General features: G+C 43.5%; 1 protein-coding gene across 4 annotated transcripts in view; it reads left to right on the top strand.

Annotated features, from left to right (window-relative positions):
- grin2ba (glutamate receptor, ionotropic, N-methyl D-aspartate 2B, genome duplicate a) overlaps window positions 1–22909 on the top strand; it is a 141668-nt gene that overhangs the window by 39878 nt on the left and 78881 nt on the right. The gene's annotated exons all lie outside the window — the stretch shown is intronic.

Here is a 22909-nt window from a genome sequence, read left to right as displayed (position 1 = left end):
AATGGGATAAAACAATCTGCTGCTGCTTTATCTGTGTCCGCCTGGGATCTGGATTTGGACTCCGCTTCTCAAAATCAGCTCATTCATTTGGTGCTGGCTGGGAAAAACACACACACACAGTTAAGGAAAAAAGTATAGATCTATGACGGAGAGTGAAACCTGGTGTCTCAGTCTTATCTCTGCCATCCACGTCTTCATGTAGTCATCCTCTAGTTTGTCCGCGTACCCTCTTGGTGGCAACAGGTCGTTGCGCCAGCAGAGATGTGAGCTGCAGTGACACGCCGAGGCCAGCGGCCACCACTGAAACTCTTCTCTCTGTTCCTTCTCATTAGAGCTCTAAGGAGCGAAGTGGCAGAGAACCGTCTGCTCCCATTTAAAACTGCTCCACTCCAATTGCAGACACTGCTGCTTGGCGGACACATCTATGCTCACAGTTCAGTCCTCGTACAGACACGCACCCCCACACCCAGACCTGCTAATCACATTTTTTTTTAAAGAAAACAAAACTGTATAAATCATTTCAAGAACTCCAATCGTCATCCAACTGTGTTAAATATTAAAATTTCTATTTGTGCTTCACCGAATGCAAAAACACAGGCTGAAGAAAATCCACGAGAAAGAAGGAATGGGCCCGTGTGAACATGTTTGTGTGTGTGTGCAGCAGCGGTGTTGTTAATTAAGTGCACGTGGCCCTAAGTGCACCACGCGGTGGAAAAAGAGCAGCGTTTTGTGGAGAAGGATTAAATGGATTTCCCCCAACTGCAAGCCAGAGACTGCCTCCCCTGAGAGCTTCCTCCTGGCTGCGCTGAGGTCTGGGGGAGTCAGGAGGGACGAGGTCGCACCAAGGCTCAGTGTCCCCGAACGGATTTGTGTCTGCCTAATGGGCTGAGACAACGGAGTGCCGAAAGTATAGCAGGGAAGGATCAGAAGGCAGGAGAGGGAGGGAACGCAAAATACATGAGTGAAAATAGAGAAATTGAGATAGCGGGGGGAGGAAATGAGACTGAGGGGACTAAATTCTACTTTGAGGGAAAGTGGGTAGGAAGGGAGAGGCGGGACGTGGATCAGGTGGGGTTCAGATGGGGGCTGCCTGTAGACGAGACGGGCAGATGTGGCCAGAGGGCACAAAAGTAGTCAGTTTAAGACCATTCAGACTTGAGGGGAAGGGGGGGATACTGTGTCTAAAAGTGAGTGGTAGGTGCTGAGAGAGATAAAGAGAGAGGGGGAAAGTTTCCTCTCTCGCGGACAGCTGCGATGGAGAAAAAGCGATAAAGTATGGAAGATAAAATGAAAGGCAGAGTTATAGAGCTTAAGAAAAATTGGCTTTTGGTATTTGTGTGTTTTTTTCTGAGAGAGCATCTCCAGGAAATGGACTGACAAAGATTGGGAAATAGGGATGGAGTACGGGGCGTTTATCTTAGGGCTCCTAATCATCACATGCTCGCGCGCACACACACACACACACACACACACATACACACAAATGAGTGCATCCGCCAAGACTGAAGGCCAAATGCTGCTATTACAGTTGACAGCATAACCCCTCCTTTTTCATTACACATCCGAGGAAAGATGATAACAGGAAACGACGGAGAAGGTGGGGAATGTTGTGTTTGGGGTTTTAGTGTGTGCTGGAGAGGAGAGTTTTCAGGACTGGTACAAGATAATTCCATAAAACGGGCACTCTGCAGGAGAGTAAGTGTGAAGAGTCAAACTGGATCTTTATCAGAAAAATGCTCTTTTTCATGCATGCATGAGTGTTACTTACAAAGCAGTATCATTACCAAGGAACATGCTTTGGGGCTGAAACTGCAGTTCCCTAAATTAAAGGCTGACTCCAGAAGTGAGCGGATCCTCGTGGAATCACTTGTTCAGTAGACAGTAGACAGCGGAAAACACGGACGTAGCTTTGGGGTCGGAAAAACGCCAATGCTAAAAACCTGCATTCTGTCTGAAAACCACCAGATGGCGATACCTGTGGGTGCGCAAAGACGTCCTATAAAAGTCTATGCGATAATGGCTTTCTGTTCTGACCTCCACAATATTTTCCTGCAGAGTTCATGAGCGCACTCGTTTGGAATCATTGCAGAAATTTTTTTTAGAAATCTCGGTGATACTTTGTTTCAAAATGGAGGATTATCTGTGGTGTGAAACTGCACACAGTGGTTTCAGTCAGACTCGCCATCATATCTGGCTATTTGCAGCTGAGACACCAATGGTGAGTAGCTCATCTCATTTGCCAAGATGCAAATGAAAAGCTGAGTTTACCAAAATACACGTGCACACGTGGACAACACCAAATATCTGTTTTAATGTGCAGTTAACTTTAGTAATAGCTTATCCTAAACTCCAGCTCAACTCAAGGTTTCACAAAGCAGTAGGTGACATCACAGCAGTTACATCCATCTTTGATATAGCCTACAGTCAGAGATCATTACCCAAAACACTAAGACTCGTTTGACATCCGTAACAAGCAAAAAGCTCCAAGTGAAGGAATTACCCAGGAATAAGTGGGACTCTAGCTTCCACATTTGTTGTGTATGAGCATGAAAGTGGAAGAGTTAAATAGATGAAAGGCATGGGCGGAGGAATCCAGGTGGGTCCATATTAGCACCAAATGAGGAAGAAGGCGGATGAAGAGGGGAAAGGTGAGAGATGGATCAAGGCAAAGGGTACTCACATCTCCCAGAAAGTTTCATCACTCAACCAAGTGACTCCTTCAGTCCCAGCTCATATAAACGGTACACAGTTCCATTAGGACATTAAAACTAAAAGTAAAACCTTTGCCTAACAATAAGTCACAAGCTTAGGTTCTTGATTCTCAATATACAAGGAGGCCTGCGGGAAATGAGTCTTCTACTCAAAAATTAAGGCATTTTATCCATGTCTCATTTACAGAAGCGTTTTCTTCCATGTCTAAGCGTTTTCTAAAATTGACACTCAAGGTTCAGCATGCAGACTGGAGCAGCCAGGGATCGAACCACCAACAAACCAACCACCAACCGTAACCACATTGTAGATCCCCTCCTTGGTTCAACGATGGTCATTCCCTTTTCACGTAAATGGACTCTTTGACTCCTCATTCAAACCAAGAACCAAGCCTTCTTTTTACACTTACAGGCCCATTAGGTGTAAATACAGAGCAGCGTCTTATCCTGATGAGGTTGCTCTTCTATTTTGTGCCATCCACTTTGTCAGAGGTTCCTTGGTTTCCCTGATATATAATTCCCAGGAACCACAAACACTTTATTGCCCAGTTTATGCTGTTGGACCTGATCCTTCGGGTGAACCCGTTTTTGTAGCATTTTGGGGTTTGAACAAATGCATCTCAGCTGTTCCGATACTCCTGACACATAAAGGATCACCAATGGTTTTTGCTTGGGCAGCGTTCGTTCTTCTTCTCTTCTGAATCACCCGGAGCTTTCTTTTGGCCTCTTCGCAGCTTTGTTAAACGCTCAGCTGGGATAAGCACATTTACTCAGGGCCTCTTTGATATGTTGTTCTCCTCCTTCCCTGGCTGTTGTGTCTGGCAGGAACGGTGTTCGCTCTGTGTTGTAGCCTCCTGATGACGCCCAGTTTATCCTCCAGTGGATGATGATACGAGTCAAACCTTAAATACTGCTCTGTATGTGTTGGTCCCTCCCTGGTTAACTTTATGTGTTTGTCTAGGAAGTTAACATGAACAATGAATTGTGGTACATCCCGAGATTCGTGGTACCCCCCACCCAAAAGCAAAAAACCCGACTGTGTCCACAACAGAATCAACTTTCTGGGATTTCCTTACCTTTACTATTAAGCCTCCATTAAGACTCTCACATCTATATCAGTGAGTAAGATCAATGAGGGAGGGAGGGAAAGAGGGAGGGCATGACGATAAATAAGAGGATGAGTGCTTTGTGTGGATGGCCACATGACTGAGAAAACAGAGGGAGAGAGGGGAGTCGGGGAGCGACACAGACCTATTTGCAGCAGTGGTGTTGCCATCTATCCAAACAAAAAGAGAATCTGCCTACGCCTGGATGGAGGAGGCTGGAAGAGGAAGAAGAAGAAGACGGATCGAGCACAGCTGTCCGCACATCTGTGAAAGACTGGATAAGATAACCAAAGAGAAAACACAGGCACTCATCTAACTGTTTAAGTGCGTGCGGGTCTATAGGCATCTGTGTGTTTGTGTTTATGTAGCCAACATGACTGTAGCTGCCAGTCCTTTTGTCACTAGTGATTTCCAGCACCACCCTGTTTGTTGTAGCACTACAGTGTCTGTTGGACTGCAGTAATCAGCATGATCTAAAGCTCTGGCTAATGCTCATATTATCAAGACATGCGGCGCTATTTTCCTCAGCTTGTCTAGAAGGTACGGCTTTGTAGTGGCACAAATAGCTGTAGTTGTTGCCGATCACCCCCAGGGCCACTACGCAACAAGAATAGTGAACCAATCTGAGGGAGGAGGCAGTCGTTGTAGATTAGGAGGGAGATAGCATCTGCTTGTGCATAGGATTTAGCTATAAGATCGTCAGCAATTAACGAGAAAAAGGGGAACGCAGCCAACCCTGATTACTGGAAACTGTAATATAATATGAATAACATTTGCACACATGCAGGAGGATGCAAAATGATGGCACACATGCTTTTTTCCCTCCATAAATGTACAGTAACATGTGTCACAAGGGGGATTAATGGATGCATATTAAACAGATATTCTAAGAAAGTCTAAACTGTTTCCACGACACCATCGCATCCACACACAAAGCATCCACGGGGGGATGCTCGGGCGCTCGGGCACACAAACAAATCTGTTCCCTCGCATCCATTGTGCGACTGGCAGCTTTCTTCAGAAGCCAAACAGCAGGATGCGATCAATTAACTTTTGCCCAAATAATTCAGCTGTTTTCACCGCTCCAAACGTGGTCATTTGCACTGCGGGTGTCCCGAGCCTTTTGTGAGGGGAGAGAGAGAGAGCAATTTTGTGTACGAGCGCGAGTCGTCCCCGTCTGCGTGCCTTTGTGTTCAGAGGAGACCGGGCTGATGTTGAACCGGAGCCAGACGTAATTGCCGTGGAGTGCGCAAGTAAGCCAGTTGAACCATTTAATCACAGCGCCAAGAGGGAGTTCAGTGGTGCAATTAACGCCCGTACCTCTGAAGAAGCATGTTCCGGTCATTCTCTGTGTTTACGTTTTACCCTATAGTTAGGAGGAGCTGTTCTTTCAAATTTTGGGCCCCAAAAGAAACAGACTTGTTTAGGCGTCGTTTCTGTACGCTCACCGTGCCCTCTTGGGGTTTTTATCCGGGGCGGTTGAACATAAACGTTTCTGCATTTATATTCCCAATTAATGTCCTACAATAGCACCTATTGTTGTAGCAATCACCGAGGTCCTGTACTCTATTAATGTAATGTGCCGTTCGGCTTGGCAGGACCGCGTCCTCGCTAAAACATAGATGCAATTAGGAGCAATTTGTAAACGATAAGAGAATTAAAAAGCGAGTGTTCCTCTGCCTGACGTCGCTCTCTCTCTCTCCGAGTTTCTCTTTGTCTGTTTTTATTTCTTGCCTCCCCCCCATTCTGTTTCTGTCTGTTCCAGTCTCTCATCTGTGTCCCTCGCCTCTAATTGTTCAATTCATTTGTGGATTTTATTATTTTTTTGTGTCCAGCAAAGCATATTGAACCCCATCTAACAGCTTTCTGATCTATCCTTTCATCCCAGCTATGTTCTCTTTACTTTCTTTTCCTTATTTTTTTTGGTTTCATCCCCAGGTGCATCTCGGTCAGCTCATTTACTGTCTGTGTGCCTGTAGCAATGTCCCAAACGGCTGCTTTCAAATGCAAAAAGATTACTGGGAGAGTTCCTTTTCTGGAACTTTGCACGTGTTTTGAGATTGTATATATACTTTTTACTGTTACACAAAAAAATGCTAATATAAACGCTCAGCTGAATCCCGAAATTTACATCGTGGTCCACATACAGCCTACTTTGATCTTAAATGGGCCAGACCATTGTAGCTCACTCTTTCTGCCAGTGTAAAGAAGTTTAATTACACTTTTAATCCCTGAGATATCATAACGTAGAAAAAAGAAGTGCAATTTCAACTGTATGCCTCATGATAAAGAAATACTGCTGTAATAAATGAAAGAAATCTGCCAGCATGACTTTTTGGGCTTAAACTATAAGAAATAAATGTGTAATGATGCATAAAAACGCATGTCATTGCCCAGACTTAAAATAAAAATAAAACAGATAGTTTTGGTCAATTCACAGAAAACATTTTTTGTTTTGTAACTCTTTGTAAGAAAATAGAAACTTCTCAGTTTGACAGTGAAAAAACAGCCATTTGGTTGTTTAACTGTTACTTAATTACCTTAATTAGTATGAAATATGGGGGAGCTGCAAAACGTCTTAAAATAAGATTAAATTTCCCAACTTTGTGCCCTCCTTTACATTTTCCAACACACTCCAATGGGCCGGGTTGGAGTCTTTGCCGGGCCTATTCTGGCCCCTGGGCCTTATATTTGACACCCCAGCTTTACAGGAAGAGGATAAATCCAAAACTATAGAAAGTTTTCTTAATTTCTGCATGGAAATGTCCCCTCAGTAGTCTGTTACCTTCTCATTGTCCTGGTTTAGAAAATGTGACAGCCCACTGTGTGTGTGTTCCCCTTTCCTTTCCTCGAGCGAGAGAGGGAGCTAGGAAGAGGTAGTGAAAAGTATCGAGAGCCCTAAATTTATGTGTCCTATTTTCTAACCCTGTTGGTCTCAATTTACTCCGACCATTTAGAATGTGGCCATTTTTAAACCTGCTCCACAACTTTTCATTCTGCACCTCTCCCTCTCTGAACCTGACTCACTTTTCACTCTGTGATTTTTAATTTATTTTAATACCTGAAGATTGATTAAAGAAAAAAAAACGCTGAATGCTGATTTGTCGGTCTTTTCATTCATCAGGTTGTAACGTTCTGCTGTTTTACTCTTCCTCTCCGTCTTGATTTGTGAAATTGGATTGCTGTAGATGGTCTCCTTCGTCCCGTGGCAGCTCATGAGCCAGACGGACAGATTTACACTAGATGTATGGGTTAATCCCCCTTCCTTGCCCCCTGTTTTCCACACCTTGTCACTCACCTGCCTCTCCCTGTTCTCAGGTGCCGGCAGAACTGAGCGAAATTTGTCAGGAATGGTGCATTAAACCGGGACAGTTCATCCATCCCTTGCCTCCTTTTCTTTACCTCCCCTCAGGTTCAGGCATTGTCTCAGTCTCGCCCCTCCCCTCTCTTTTCCTCCTCACTTGGCCTCCTTTTTCTTAATTTTCACTCTCTGTCCCTCCGGTATGGGACCACACCTTTTCCTTCCACACCAGCCATCCCTTTAGACATGCCTTTACACCCTGCCTCAGCCTCTCCCCGTCCTCTTCCTCTTCTCCCTCTTACTTTATTACTACCTGCATCAGCCTCATCTTCTGTCCCTCTGTACTTTCCTTTCATGACTACTGCCTCTACACCCAAACGTCTCCTTCCTCTAGACACAAATAATCGAACACTCCCATCCTTTTCCCACTTCACCCAACCACTGCCACCATGATCTAAGCAACTCCTCCCTTCTTATCCGCCCCTTCTCCAACCTCCATCCTTCCCTCCTAGCCTCTTGTGGACCTTTACACCAGCCCTTTGCTGGGACTCTTATTAGTCTTATCTCTGCCTGCCTCCGCCCTGATTCAGGGGTGGAAAGGGAATGTACCGCTATCTGTTCATAGGCTGGGATGAGTCAGTCCTTTTCTATACAGTATATATGGAGAGGGGACAGAAGCGGTGCAAATTCTGAACTCTAGTTAATTACTGTCTAACGACACTTGGGATACTGATGAAGAGCTACACCTTCCTGCTACATCTGCAGGATCTAGGATGATCCTTTTCCCTACAAGTCTTTATATCTGTCCAGTCACAATCTCTGCTGCTCTTCCCGGTGCAAGGTTATGACATTGCCCTGTTGACATTTCCCAGCTGATCCATGATTGTTCATCTCACTGATCAGAGTCCCGGTCAAAGGTGTAGTGAGTATGATTTGAACATAGATCGGCTCTTCACTCAAGTTGCCTTATGAGTATATTTACTGGGAAGGCGCAGGAGCACTGAAAAACTTGGCAGCATCTGAATTAGACTTTAGTTTGTACTACTTGGTCAAATTTAGCCAAGTTTTGTGTCACAAAAACAAAAACATTCAGCTCATGTTTCCCAGTCTGTTAGAAAGGTACAAGATGGAAATCATCACGTGCATTTAAAGAAATAAAAAACAAAACAACAGAAATAATAGTAATTACTCTAAGAAAACATACATATTCATGAGGATAGTCATGAATATTCACCACTTTTAAACTGCGTGTCAGTCTCTGAGTGCTTTTTTCTGGCGTCGTGACGAGGCGCAAGAGCATCCAACAAGACCATTTCTAATAATAATAGATGCCACATAATAGCAAATATATTCACATTCGATTAAGTTCTATCAAGGCTTTTGGTCACGCTGCGCTGGTCATAAATTAAACAAATCTGCTGCGCGACATCAGTAAGTCGATTTTATTTTTAATTGCAGTTTGCTTGGATTCATTTATATGTACAATAGCATTTTATAGAACAGTAACAGCTTTGAGCGCAGTCAATACATGGAAATGTTATCGCCCATGTGTCATTGTGAACAGTTTTAATCCAAGTTTTCCTCCTGATGCTTTATTTAGTCAACAGGTTCTGCCTCCTTTCACCTGCCCTTACGGCGTCCACGCTCTGCTTCACCTTTGGCCTCTTCTCTTACAAGCCCTGCATCGGTTGGTGGGAGAAAAAATAGCAGAGGAGGAAGACAGGAAATAGACAAAATTAGGATGCTAGAGGGGAAGGAGAAATGCAGATGGAGGGATAAAGGAGAGGGATATGTAGTCAAGAGGCAGGGATGTGGAACAAGAAAGGCGTAAGACCACAATGTGCTCACTCAATTACTCACCAATGCTGAGCCAAGCTGGCCGTCATCAGAGCCACATGCTGTGACACACACACAGCTGCAGCTGCACGCAGCAGCCTATACATCAGACCAATATGTTCAGATGTGTTCCTGCTGACCTGCAGAGTAAAAATTATTCAACCCTGGACACCCTTGTCTTCCACGTTTATGCTGACTTAACTTCCCCCTTCCTCCATGTTCGCAGCCGTCCAAGCTCACATATACCTTAAACGTGATGGCAAACGTTTTCACACGTCCGCACAAGCCGTGCGCCTCCCGGGTGACAGTCCAATCTCTTTGGGTGTGTAAGGTTTTCTCCCCAAGATGGATTCCAGGTGGGAAAGAAGCAGGCCAGACCCCGTTTGTTCCCCGCAACGTACGGGCGGATCAGGAGGGAAGAGAAACGCAGCTCTGCAGTGAATGTAATCATTACGGTAAATAAATCGAAATCCGTGCTCGGATGTGAGTTTGCAGATGGTGAAATCACAGGAGCGGGCTCATTTTTCCTCTTTTTTTGTGCAGTTTGGTTTAAAAGCTGCTCAAAGGGCACTGTGGTTTACCCGATAATTACAAATAGAAAAATGCACTGTTTGACTGGCAAGAATATCATATTTGCTCAGGTTTGAAAGCCCGGTGCCTTGTATTTATAGATGCTTCTTCACTAAAGTATTTCTGGGGTAGAATTTAAAAAAAAAGAAAACAAACACAAAAAAGATCTTTTTGCTCAACCCCATTCTGTCTCGTCTCTCCCTCTCTATTTTTTTTTTATCTCAAACCGCTCGGCGCTCTCCTTCCCCTTTCTCACTTTCTCACGTCATGTGAATTGAAGCGAGGCGAGCTCCTGTGATGAATGTAAATATTGCCCATCCCCTCCCTTGTTCTCCTAAATTACAGCAAACACTACCTCCTCTTCAGTCTTCACTCCCTCTGTCTCTCCGCATTTACCCACAACCCCGCAGTTCGTCCTAGCGCGTCGACCGGCAGGCAATCTGCCTGGCCTTCAGCTTCCATACAAACACATTTACAGATACAGTACACAGACATATGAGTCAGACGTGATAAATAGACAATACTCCGAGAGGAAAAATACACCTCCGGCATGTATATTGCTCACTTTGTGGACACTATCGGTACAGCGCGAAGGACTGGGCTGCCAGCACATCACGAATACGCTTCATCCTTGCATTGATAATCAATAGATGGTAGCCATATTTTTGTATTGTAATTACTGGAATGATTCACTATGCTCCAGCAATTTGGGGGATTGCAATTTTCTGCGAATGTTCAGACTCTGATGTGACAATGACAATGGATTTAGTAAAAATAAATAAATAATCACACTGTTAAAACTGCAAACAGGATACTTAAATATAACAGAGTCACACAATTAATAGAGTTCAATCTCTTGTGTTTCCTTCACCCTAATGATAGAAGCTGCAAGTGCTTTCAAATGGTATCGAACAGCAAAAACGAAACGCAATCACGGGGAAATCGCTGAATTTGGATGCTCCCTTTTATTTTTACCATAGCCTTTAACCATTAAACAACTTGTGGCAGAAAGCAGGATAACTTTCTGGAGTTTACAAATTAAATTCAGCTCTGTAGGAAGTTATGTAGCCGCTGGTGCATGCTGCTACCCATGGTGACTATTTTTTGTTGCAATCAGTTATGCCCTTGTGATGTTCAAAAAACTCCAAATCTGCTGCCAATATGGCTGACGTGCTGCCTGAAAAACAGCTGTCACCGCATTAAAGTCAAGTCGTGCAAATGGCAAGCACTAGAGAAGAAGCCACTCACCCTCGCTCGCTTTGCCAACCTGTCTGGTAGCTGATGATATGTTTTGCAGGATATATTTGACTCTTTTGCCTGTAAGTGGCATTAAATAACATCTGATTGGAAAGTCAATATTAGCCAGCAAGAGTGTTTATACCTAGTGCCATAAAAATCCACGAAGCCTTATTGAAGTGGTGGAGTAACCAACAGACTAGCGCATGCATTGCCGTTTTAGCTAAAAATGGTTGATGAAGAACTGAAGGAGGCATTAAAGAAGTAGAAAGCAGTACAGTGTAGCTGCACACAGCTACAAGCATTTGTGAGCTTTTTTTTGATCATCTCTAACACCATTTCAATGTTCAGTATCAGAAGTTATGATCGTTATCATTATCACTAAAACAACCCCCACTGGGCATTAAAGTTATTTGCATTAGTTCTCTGGCACATCAGTGTTGTGTCAAGCACTTGTTGGATGGACCAGAGCTCCTCTCTTCTCCTCTGAAGGCTGATTTGCATTACCAAAGTCAAACAGGCTTAATAGACTTTTATTGGCATGAGGCGGCCGGGCACGGAGGGGGGGCTTTTGTACAATGCAATATGCTAATAGAAAGAACGCTCTGTACTAGGACATCAACTAGCACATCAACAACAACAACACAAAAAAAACAATCCCATACACATGCATGCGTCTCATAAACGAACCCAATGGCTTTTTTAAAGAGACGCTTTCAGATTAAACGCGCTGTAACTGTGTTTTCTCAGCAAACAATGGGCCGTAATTCGTGTTTAAAATTTATGCCTCTAACGTTGTGGTGTGCATCTCTTACACAGACAGAATCACAGCTGATACTGTACTAGCATTGTGCTCTTACTCATGCCAAGGTTACCTCGTTCGATAGGAACGTGGAAGCAATAACATCACGTCTGTGCCGTATTATCTCCTCGGTCTGGATGAGAGCCAGTCGATAGTAGCACCTACCTACAGCATGTGGGCATCGCCGTTGATTCTCCAGCACGCTGAGCCGAACTTTTATCTCGGGAAGCGAAGCCAGCGAGAAAGACAAGAGGCCAGGTTTGCGCGATTAGATCTTGCTCCTTGTACAACATGATTTATGCGACCACACGTTTTACTTGAAAATGTAAGGGTCATGTTTTCCCCCCAGAGTTTAACATGTCCTTGGATTTCTGCCGTCCAACTTCTGAGTATTTTTTTTACTTGGAAATCTATTTCTCTGTGCTTGCTGAAGTTCCAGCGATGTTCCGGTTTCTCCTGTGTTCATAGAGCACTTAGTATCAAGGCCATTATCGTCTTGAAACATGCTTCCACCTCGAGGTACAAAACAGCGGTCGTACAGACATATGTCTTGGCTGTTATGTAACAGCGGATGATTCCCTCAAGATGGTTGCTTGTGTATTATAGATCTTTAACACTATTTTTAGGCCTCCGGGTATAAACACAGAGCTTAGTATCCTACTGTTCTTGGAGAATAACATCAATATTCAACACCTGTATGTGCTAACAGTGGACAGAGGGTTTGTTGGGGTTGGGGTTGTGCGTGTAGAGTTTACAAAGTTCTTTTTTGCTGTTACAGCAACTTGAAGTAAACATGATGTGTTTCTCTTTCTATAGCTGACCATCTCTTCTTAGTGCAAATTCTGGAAGATCCAAAATGTCTGCGGTCAGTGGAGCCAACAGCCACATCCTCTTATAGTCTGTTAATTAACCTCAATTTGAGAAAGTGACTTGTGGTATTAATTTCTTAATTTGTCGAGCTTTGCCTGTGTTCCTGGTGTCAGGTGGACTTTGAGGCTATTTTTGAGTGTGATTTTCTTTCTTTTCCCCCTTTATCTATAGTTAGTTCAATCTTGTGTCTTTCAGGCATCCATATTAATATGTGTGGACTGTCAGATGCCTTTTAAAACTGACTGAGCTAATTAAAATGGCCCTTTCTTTTGTTCAGGTGTTTTTGCTGTTGGTGATCGAGTTCTTTTTTTACAGTGATATTTCTGCGCTCGCCTCTTGCCTATCCCTTTTTTGTTTGTACCTAAAGTGGTAATGAGCTTTTCTGGCTCACTAGCGTGTTAAAAATCATAATCGTTACATGGATATCTCATTAGTGGTGTGATTTTTCCTTTGACTCTAAAAAGCAAGGAGTTAAACAGAAAAGAGAGTATTTTGTCAGCGTTTGATCCAAGGTCAGCGGGGGGGGACGCACAAGGCTCCAGGGGTGGCCGACTTTAACCACTCAGCTATCTCTGGGCACAAGCGCAGCTTTTTTTGCACCCTGCAGGAGTTTCTGTTATCAAGAAGCCTCTTCGTGCTTCTGTTTAAGTGCTGTTCTTTTTTTGTTTTTTCCAACAAAATTTGTCCCGCGCCTCTTCTTGCTGACTTAGCCAGTAGCATCGACTGCGTCGACAGAAGTGTTTGTGCCGCCGATGGATGTAACCATGAAACAGGCGGCTCACACAACCGCGCCACAAACCTTCACTTTGCACGCGCAGCTCATGCACCAACCCTGGCTTTAGCAACGGCAGCATCTCTTCTTATGCCGGCCTTTGTGTACACAGTACATGTGGTACGCTGGCATGAACTGCGGTGGTTGTAATCTATGATCAGATCTGTGTTGGAGTCCCAAGTACTGACAAAGGCGCTGTGCGCTTAAGCGACGAAAGCACAATGCACACACATAGTGGTTGTGGAAAAAGTAAGTGGACTCTTGGGTTTAATAAAAAGGCGAGCCTCCTTGGCAGCAACAACTAAAAGCATTTTAGCAAGAATTTCTCCTTTAAAGAAACTGCTTCAGCTCAGACAGGATATCTGCTGTGAACGACTTCTTGAGATAATTCCACAGCATCTCTGGACTCTCTGGTGGAGCCACTCCAAATGATGGATTTTCTTTGGTCAAAGTGATCCCACAGAAGATTTACTTCTTTGGGTTATTGTCCTGGTGTATCGGCCAACTCCTACAGAGCTTTCGGTGGCAGACAGCCACCCTGACATAATCCTGCAAAGCTGAACCCTGTGCACGGTCAGGAGAATCAGCCGGGGTCACTGTCCAAAGTTGTCCTTTCTTACAGGCAGCACACAGCAGGAGGCGGTCTGCTGTTTGGTTTGGGTGAGAGAGCCTCCTGGGTGGCCACTAGCTGTGAAATCACTGGGCTATTAAGCGCTCTGTGCTCAGATCCTTGTGGAAGTTCTGCAGTGCATGTGTGAAAAAAGCCTAACCCTGTAACCTTGAGTGTATTATATTTGATTTATGAGTAAACCATAACCCCCCCATATGTGCGTTTGTTTATTGTGAGCAATAATTTGCACTCATATATGCAAACTGATATTCTAAAAATGTGAATTTTCTGGCCTTTTTTTCATCGCTCAGACTTCACAGGGTTAATATGCTTTGATAAAAACTGATGGCGAGCTGTGTAGAGGCATCAAACCGCCTCCAAATCATGACACTCTCTTCACTGTATGGAGGAAGATTTCGTGTTGGCACTGTATGAAGCCCTTTTTATGCCGTACACACTCCTCAACCTCAGTTTCATCAGTAAATCTTGTGGATCTTCAAGGACAACACCCATCTGTGACCGGAACAGTAATAAAGGCAGATTTTTACCCAGCCCCGGTCTGTTAATCTGTGCTTTTTTAAAAACAAAATTAACTGACTGAGCAGTTTTGTGCTGTGCTTTTGGATTCTTTTCATTTTGGAGCCCATAAAACTTAATCATCTCTTTTACAGACAGTTTGTGCACCTGTGGGCTGATCAGTATCTAAAATCTCTGAGATGCGTTTTTCTGACTTTCTCCAGCTTTATGCAGTTCAACAATTGTTAATGATACGTCTCTTGATGTCTCTTTTTTGCATTGCACGGCAGATTCTTCTTTTAAATTGCGAGCTCCAAACGTCTGCTTTCATTATAAGCGAACGCAGCTTTAGCCAACAGCTCAAATTTCGCTGGTTTTGTATGTCTGAACTGCATGTTTGCTAACTCTTTACTGCATTTATCTTCTGTTGGTGTTGGTTGCCAAGCTACACCGTTTTTATGCAGTATAATGGATTCATTGTTGACCACAACAATACTGTGATTTCACAGCTGAAACTTCCAAAGTGTCCTTTAATTTCTCTCCTCATCACTGTACATAGATTTGCACCTGACCTACATGGATCTAAACAGTGTTGTAGCTCTGCGGCTATATATGGGAGCAGTGCATGCTTGTATGGAGACAAACAACATCTCCCTTGGCCCAAAGCAGTGCTGAGGTTTGAGAACGAGCTGCTTCCTATACCGATATCAGCATCTTGACTCTCAGTAACAGTCGTCCGATTACAGTGCAGATACCCATGCAGTATCGGCCTACTATTTGTTCTGACCACTTCAAGCAACATTTTCACGAGTAATCTGACCCGTAGCCAGCGAATCTTCAATCACTTTTCCATCACAAGATTGCAGGGTGCATGATTAAATGTAAATGTAATAGCATAGCCAGATTTACAGTGCAGGGATTTCATTTCAGAGTGCTCTAGTAACTGATAGTAACCCCTGTCATGTTTTATTTTCATGCCATTACTTTAAAAGCGCTTGCCAGTTTTTTTTTTCCAGTTTCATTTTGGAATGAGACCGTTTTCAACATTTGTCTGTTTGATCTCCTTTGGCAATAAGGAACAAAACAAATCACAGTGTATTTTGAGATGGAATTTCACTGACATGCAGCAGATTACGAACAAGTTCTGTTTGGCTATTCGGCCCTTGCAGTGGAAACTGGGTTATTGTCTCTGATGCCCTGGAGCAGAGCAGAGAGTGAGCAACATGCCTGCTGCCTACAGTAATATCAACATGCTGTCTTGTATCCAGGCTTAGAGAGGGTAATTTTGCACAGTGCACATTTTAGCATCATCACACAACATACTGTTTTTTTTTTTTTACTTTAGCATCACTTTTATTAGTTTTTTTTTTCTAAATCAGAGCCGACACCCAACAAGAGACTCAGCGACTTGGCTGATTTTATAAATCAACATTACAAAAGGTGAAAAGCTTTGCTTGTATTGCATCCTCCTCTCGGCCTCTTTGTGCTGTCAGTCATTTCGAGATGCTGTTGAGCATCACTGAGTGGCGATGCAAAGGGTCAGCAGCATGCCTTCTGTATAACAAACTATCCACTTCTCTTCTGAATACTAAAGAAAACCATTTTCTGTCAGAGTCCTGTTTATTCAGCTTCTCTATTAGGCATGAATATTCTAGGTAGGAACACGTTTCTCCTGCAGTCTTAGCGCCGCTGCTTTGACCTTCACACTCCTTACTGGTGTCTGTCTGCTCGGTACGCCAGTGATTTACAAATGTAAAAGCTTTCTTGTGTGTTTCTTTTGATAAGCGAGCCAGCTGAAGGCTTAAATGTGTGCTTAAGGTCAGCAATGTGCACAACATGTGTATCAGACATTCCTTTAGCATCTTTCTTTCTAAAAAACACAGAATATAGAGGCCCCCGCAGCACAGCGGCTCAAAGTGTGGAAAGACTTTTATATAGGAGGCACAGCAGGACACGTTGCAGGTGTGAGATAGATTAATATATGTCTGTATTCACTCCTGTGTGGGCAGTGGGGAAGTGGCAGCAGGATGTGTGTTGTGAGTTGAATGGAGGGGGGGGGATGCAACGCTGTGTGGGTGGGTGCGTGTGTGTGTGAGACTTTTGAGTGCTTCTGAATGTTTTATTTGTGTAGCTTAAAGAAAAAAATGCATGCAGGAGACAATTGTGTTTTCTGTGTATTGTTGTGCTCCCTGAGTGTATGTGTGTGTGTGCGACACGTGTGTGAGACACACACACGCTTGACATACAAGTGGTGAGCGGCATTCTTTTTGTTCCCGACTAATGGCATCCTTAGCAGGGCTGTTACGATGGAAACCACGTTGCCACGGAAACGCAGCCCGTCTCTGTGAATTAGAAGCGTTTCGCTCCCTCTCTCAACCTTCTCTCACTTTGTCACCCTCTCTCTCGCTCTCTCTCTCAGTCTTTATGAGCCTCCCTCGCCCGCTCCGTCCTCTCTCCGCTTCTCCTCTCCACCTGTCTCCCCCTAAATCTGACAGGACAGCAGCTGACGCCTGAAGAGAGGTTTGCATGTACACGAAAGAGCGAGGGGACAGACTGACAAGGGAAATGCAGGACGTGAGAGATAGGGAGAGATAGAGTGTGAGAGTGAGAAGAGTGGTGAGAGTGGAATTTTTTTGGTGAGGTAAAAACTCTCAGAGCGTGAAGGAAGGTGTGTGTGTGAGTGTGTGTGTCAGTGTGTGTGTGTGTGTGGGGGGGGGGGGGGGGGGGGGGGATTGAAATATAGAAACAAGGATGCTGCAATAAGTAAAAAATAAAAAGACTAAAAGGCCACAAGTACAACGATGGCTGAATGTGAGTATGTCACGTCAAATCATTTAATGTGTGGGTAGTGAGGGCATTGTTTTTTTTTAAGACACAGCCACAGATGCCTGTCTACTCCACTACTTCTTCTCCATTCCTGTTCAGACTGTTTGAATTGATTTTAAACTACCTGAAGTACTGGTACAGTTTCATCTGAAGCCAACATAACCAGTGCATTCAACTAAAAAATGTAACTATTTTTCCATCGCTTGTCTAAATTAATTAGTTGAACCTTCGCAATCAATTCCATATTAAAAGTAAAAAAAAATATTGCTTTTAATGTTACAGGGAATCTAGTATCTCTATCTGATATTTTACGACGTAAGCTACATATACGCTTGAGTTAAAGATTTATGTACGTTCTTTAAGTTTCACCTGTTGATTTTAACTGTTGATTCATGACTTTTCCAGATTCAGGATCCCAGATTTTGTTTTTATAGCCCAACTTTCCAAGTCTACCCTGTGAAATGTTTTGGACTCTGCAGGATTTGGTTAACTTAATCCACAGAATTATTAGTGAACTTCAGCTCATGTTCTCGGTCATTCCAAAGGAGAAATGACAAAGTGGTTCAGGACAGGAAACAGTGAGTGACGGTGATTTCGTTGTGCTTCATACATGCTTTGTAGATGGAGGAACCGCTGTGAAAAAAACGTGTCCTATACTTTTTTGAGTTTCCCACCAGCACGCATCGCATGTCCTTCACATAGACTGTATATAAAAGATGTTCCGCCACGATGTCCCCCACTGATTTCTAAACTCCTGTAATGAAGCCCTAATGTTTGGTATTTTGGCCGTGACAAGTGAGACACTGCCTACATCCTTAAGCATTCGCTGCTTTAACTTTATTTAACAGTAATTTCCAAAGCAAGGATCAGCCTACACTACTGCTGAAGACCATAAACTCATCCGGGAAGTGTCTACTGAGGCTGTAAATCATGCGTCACCCACCTGCACATGCGCCCAGTATCATCCCTGCTTATGATGATATAAACAGACATCTAAGCGCTCCCTTTGATTCCCAAATTTTCTTAATTGCAACAAGGGTCAAGCCAGGCCGTGTTGTATGTGATATCATGCTGCTATTAACTGGAGAAATACACTGAGACAGCAGGGGTAAAGTAAGGAAAAGGGGTATATTAGAAGGGAGTGTTGAGATAGTGCTGAGAATTAGAGGAGACAGGCAGTTTGAGTCCTGTTCCACATATGGAGGGAATACAAAATAGGGTGTGAAAACAAAGAGAAGGAGGGCAGGAACTGAGCGCGAGAGAGTGAGATTGATTATGTTCCCCTAAGTGCTTTCGGCATTATTGGAACTGTAATGTCCTCCCTAACCAGGCAATTTGAATTAACATTGAAGGGAGAGTGATTGAGGGTGTAAAAAAACAAAACAACAACAACAGAGAAGCAGGACAAGGGAGAGACAGTGGGAATGAGTGAGAAAAAGAGAAGTAAGGAGGGCGAGGGGATGAAGGGCGGGTTGGCAGGGAGACAGAGAGGAAGAGTGAGGGTCTGGAGGGAGGACAGAGAGATAGATAGAATAACTGGGTTCAAAAGTAGGACAAAAGAGAGAGATGGCAAGGGACAAAGGGAAAAAGCGTGAGAGAGGAAAGAGCATCCAGGGCTCCGAAGAATCGCAAGACAAGCCAAATTGAAAAAATCAACACGCTAAACTGTAATTTATACATTCCAGCTGGGTGCTGTGCATAATAATCCATTTGGAGGATAATAACGTTAGAAACTCCAGTTTAAATATTCATTCAAAACGCTGAATCGTCCGAACAAAAAAGCCCATTTAGAGGATAATAATAATCCAATCAGAACAGGAGGGAGGGAGAGAAAAGTAGGAGAGGTGTAACTTAAGAATGGACGGATGGGTTTGGATCGGGTTCGGATATAAAGCGGAATGGTGTTCAGTGTGCTTCCAGGAGAAATGGAGGGTAAGGACAAATGAGGGCATACAAGTAGAGATGTTTCAACGTGGGAAATGATGAAGAGTGTGTGTGTGTGCTGGAGATAAAACATGCAAACAAGATAGAGACTGATAGAAATGGAGGAATGGGAGTGACGCATGTGCAGGACAAGCACAGATGGGAGGAAGGGAGAGGGATGTGAAGCGACAAAGCTGGAGGAACAAAGAGAGTGACGAGTGTTGGGGGAAAAAAAACGTCATGTAAAGTTAAACAAGATTTAGAGCATTTGTCTGTTTTCTCTGCTGCCTTCACTCCCCGCTCCCTCTGGCATCTGACCTTTTCTTTCCTGGGTTGCTTCGTTCCTCTTGCTTCCTCACCCTTCTTCACCCCTCTCCACCTCCTGCTTTTGTACCTGCTTTCCGATTGAAGAGGAGCGACCCCGAGCCCAGGAAAACACGCCACACATTAACAGGGGATTTTTGCTCCGTGTTAAATCTATGATGTAGTTATGTAGTAATGGTAAACCCCTCTGAAACCCTACACTGTACCCTGCACTGTGCTATGATGTAACCTATGCCGTATCCTGTGAGGTACTGTGCAGTGTACACTATGCAATACCTCTAGCCATATCCTACTCCATACCTCACACCACATTATAGTGTAAGCTATGCGGTACTTTATGCTGTGCATGTCGACATGCACCTCTACGCAATGTTACTGCACCTTGCTTGAACCCAGCTTTTGTGATTGGCCTGTTCACTGCTCTCAATTCATCCTCTGTGTTTTTGGCTGCACAGTTTTTTAATTTGTCTGTCAGAAAATATAATACAAGGGATATATTATAATATATAGACTTAAAGATCACAGCAAATTCCATGGTGAATTTGCCAAAACTATCCAAGTGGACGTGAAAAAATGTACAAAATGGAAAAACTTTAGGGACAAATATATTTGCCTCAGGAAAAAAAAGACCACAGCAGAAAGTGGGGACCCAGAAGGGAGGAGCTCACAGTATTTTATGTGTTTGTATTGTGGCTGGCACGGCATATGAAACACTACTTATGTACAGTAGGTTATGTCTAAGACAGCCTACTGTACCTCAGAAGTCTAAATCATCCATAAGTCACGCTTTAGCTGCACGAGCAGCGCATTACTCTGAGGAGGATGAGGTGGTGGCCTGATGGAAATGAAAATGCCAAATGATGGAGCACCTGCCTCTTTAGTCTAATGAGAAACATTGTCAGGTGGTTATTTAATATCACAGAGAAGGAAGGGACAGGAGAGGAGCCAGGATGCTCTACATCCGGCCAAGGGTTTTCAGGTTATTTCGGATTATAGTTCTCTTCCAGGAAGAAGAATTCAACAGATTTTTAGATGATCACAGTTTACCCTCAAATCTTACTTATGTAAAGCTACAGGTCAGCTAAATGTACTCAATTTCATGTAGAAGCACTTGTTATGCTGTGAAATGACATTTTATATTATATAATGTCATTTGATTGATGCAAGCAGTGTTTAGCTCTTTTAACTGTTTTGTTTGTAGTTTGACTTTTTAGATTCAGGCTCCTCCTAAGAGCTTCATACGGGCATAAAATAACAAGATGGTGCCAAAATGTTAGAATACACCAAAAAACAGGATGCTATTACCGGGTAAAGTTTTCAGGTGAACATTTTCCTTTAAATTGCAGCTAATTTTAAAAGTGTATCTATTAAGGCACTTTCCACAGCTGTTGAAGGCAAATTGAAGTTTGCATGCCAAGTACGTCGTTTAGCATTTGTCACTCGTCCTGTGTTGACAAACTGTATACGTCCATCATGTCCCAGCTGGTTAGCGTCAGCCTTGTAAGAATCTATTTTTAGACATGCAGTTTTTTCGTGTCCTGTGCACCTGCAGTTTATGCACGCGTTTTGGCCTCTTTGAAGCTCGCTCGTCTCATGATGCATTCAAACAGATCGTTTTGCAGCCAGCAAACGCTGCTCATTTGAGCTGATCCCTGTGTGACCTGACTTTGTAGCCGTGAGCGTTGCCGAGATCATCGTTTACTTTTTGGAGATTGTTTTTAACTTGATTTTTAATTCTGTTCATAATTTCCTCATTTCTCTGCCACTTTGCCGTGTGAGTTTGCGTAATTAGCCTGCATTTATTATCTGAGGAAAAGCGTGTATGACATAGAGTTATAATAGAATTCATCAAAAAATGCCTATAGCATATTAGAAGGTTGTGTTTAATAAAGCATTGTATATGCTGTGACTGTATGCCGCTCAAGTGTTTGTGTTTGTGAGATCTAATTAAGTCTTTAATTGAATATATGCTGAATGTGTATATGAGCATGTACATGAATGCATTATTGTCACTCTGCTAGCTTTTTTACTGGACTGAAGCCCAGCTTGCCTGCTCGGTAAATACTGTTACCCTTACTTACCCTCAGCTGGTAATTGTGCAATACATTATGTCTGCTTTTAGAGTTCATACCCTGAAAGTACTCTGAGGTGAGGTAACTCATCACCCAAACTCACAATAATGCAAAGCACACCGCCTTACGGTGCAGGACTGTACCTCCATTACCTGCTGTGGGATTTGTCTGGTGAATGCCAGCCGGCCTTTTTCAGGTTGATTCATGTCATGCATTGCTTTTACTCTTTAGATGATAAGCAAAGTTTAATATACTTACAGTATAGTTGTATTCCTGTATAATTTTCATATATATATATATATGTGTGTGTGTGTGTTTGTGTTTGAAAGCTTTACTCTTATGGTGCATGGATATAAAACTGTGCTCAAACTCCACAGTGATATCATGCTCCTGATATTTTTAGGATCTTTTTTTTAATTGATACATTTTAATGAAGAATTCAGATTGTCTGGATGAAGAAGGCAAAGATAAAGCAGAGATGTGATGAAGCAAACAGATGAATGAAAAACAGCAGGAGAGTAATATTAGCAAGGTGATTAAAGCCAGGCAACGCACGCACGGCACTAAACTGTAGTGTAGTAGCTGGGAAAAAAGCCGGTGTTGAAATCCATTCAGACAAAGAAGCTGTAATTATTTTTTCACATTCTGACATGAAAACTGGAAGATATTGCACTGCCAGTATGTCAAATACTTGTTTCTATAGACATGCACAGCAGTGAGGCATTTGCCACTGGCATTTAATCGGCTCTTTAAGCGTGCACGTGAATGAGCGAGAGAGTCACCAGCGCGGGCTCCAGAGGCAGCTTCAGTTGTGTGACACAGCATTTAGGCAGGCAAGAAGACAGCGAATTCGAAAGCCAAAAGCTGGCTCTAGTGTCCCAGCTGGTGTGCCTGTGAAATTATACATAGGTGCACCTTATGCATATGCACGCTTAATTTCAAATGTGCCTGCTCGCGCGTCCTGCAGCACACAAGTCGTGTGTCGGCGTTCATCCGCGTGTGCGCGCGGAGCCTCAGCGAGGGAGAGGAAGAATAGTTTGCACCTCCGCTGTGAGCATTCGCTGGCTGCTGTTGCAACCAACTGTCAAGAGTGGAGGAAGAGGATGGGGAGAGGGAGGGAGGAATGTGAGCGGAATGACTTTGTGTGAAATCATAACCAGTCCTTATGAATGTAGAAAACCATACATCAGAGGTGTTTATGCGTGCGAAATCACAGCCAAGGGCTTAATCGGTCAGTAAAGGGTTTGTGGGCATTCACTGTTCGCTATAAACCGAGCTGTAAATCAGAGGCTGGGAGGAGGTGCTCTCATTGAGTATTTCTAACCAGCATCATTCAGGAAGATTGAGCCCTTCTTCTTAAAATGTTTGATGCGATGCCCAAAACCTTTGGTTAATGCTCCCATCCCCGCTGCTTTATGTGCCACTGAGTTTTAAGTC

The sequence above is a fragment of the Mchenga conophoros genome, linkage group LG4 (assembly GCF_057382185.1).
Source record: "Mchenga conophoros isolate Kocher_MC1m ecotype Shallow Benthic linkage group LG4, M_conophoros_male_GT1.1, whole genome shotgun sequence".
NCBI lineage: Eukaryota > Metazoa > Chordata > Actinopteri > Cichliformes > Cichlidae > Mchenga > Mchenga conophoros.
Note: the sequence above shows the minus strand (reverse complement) of the source record. Positions and strands in the feature narration are given on the sequence as shown.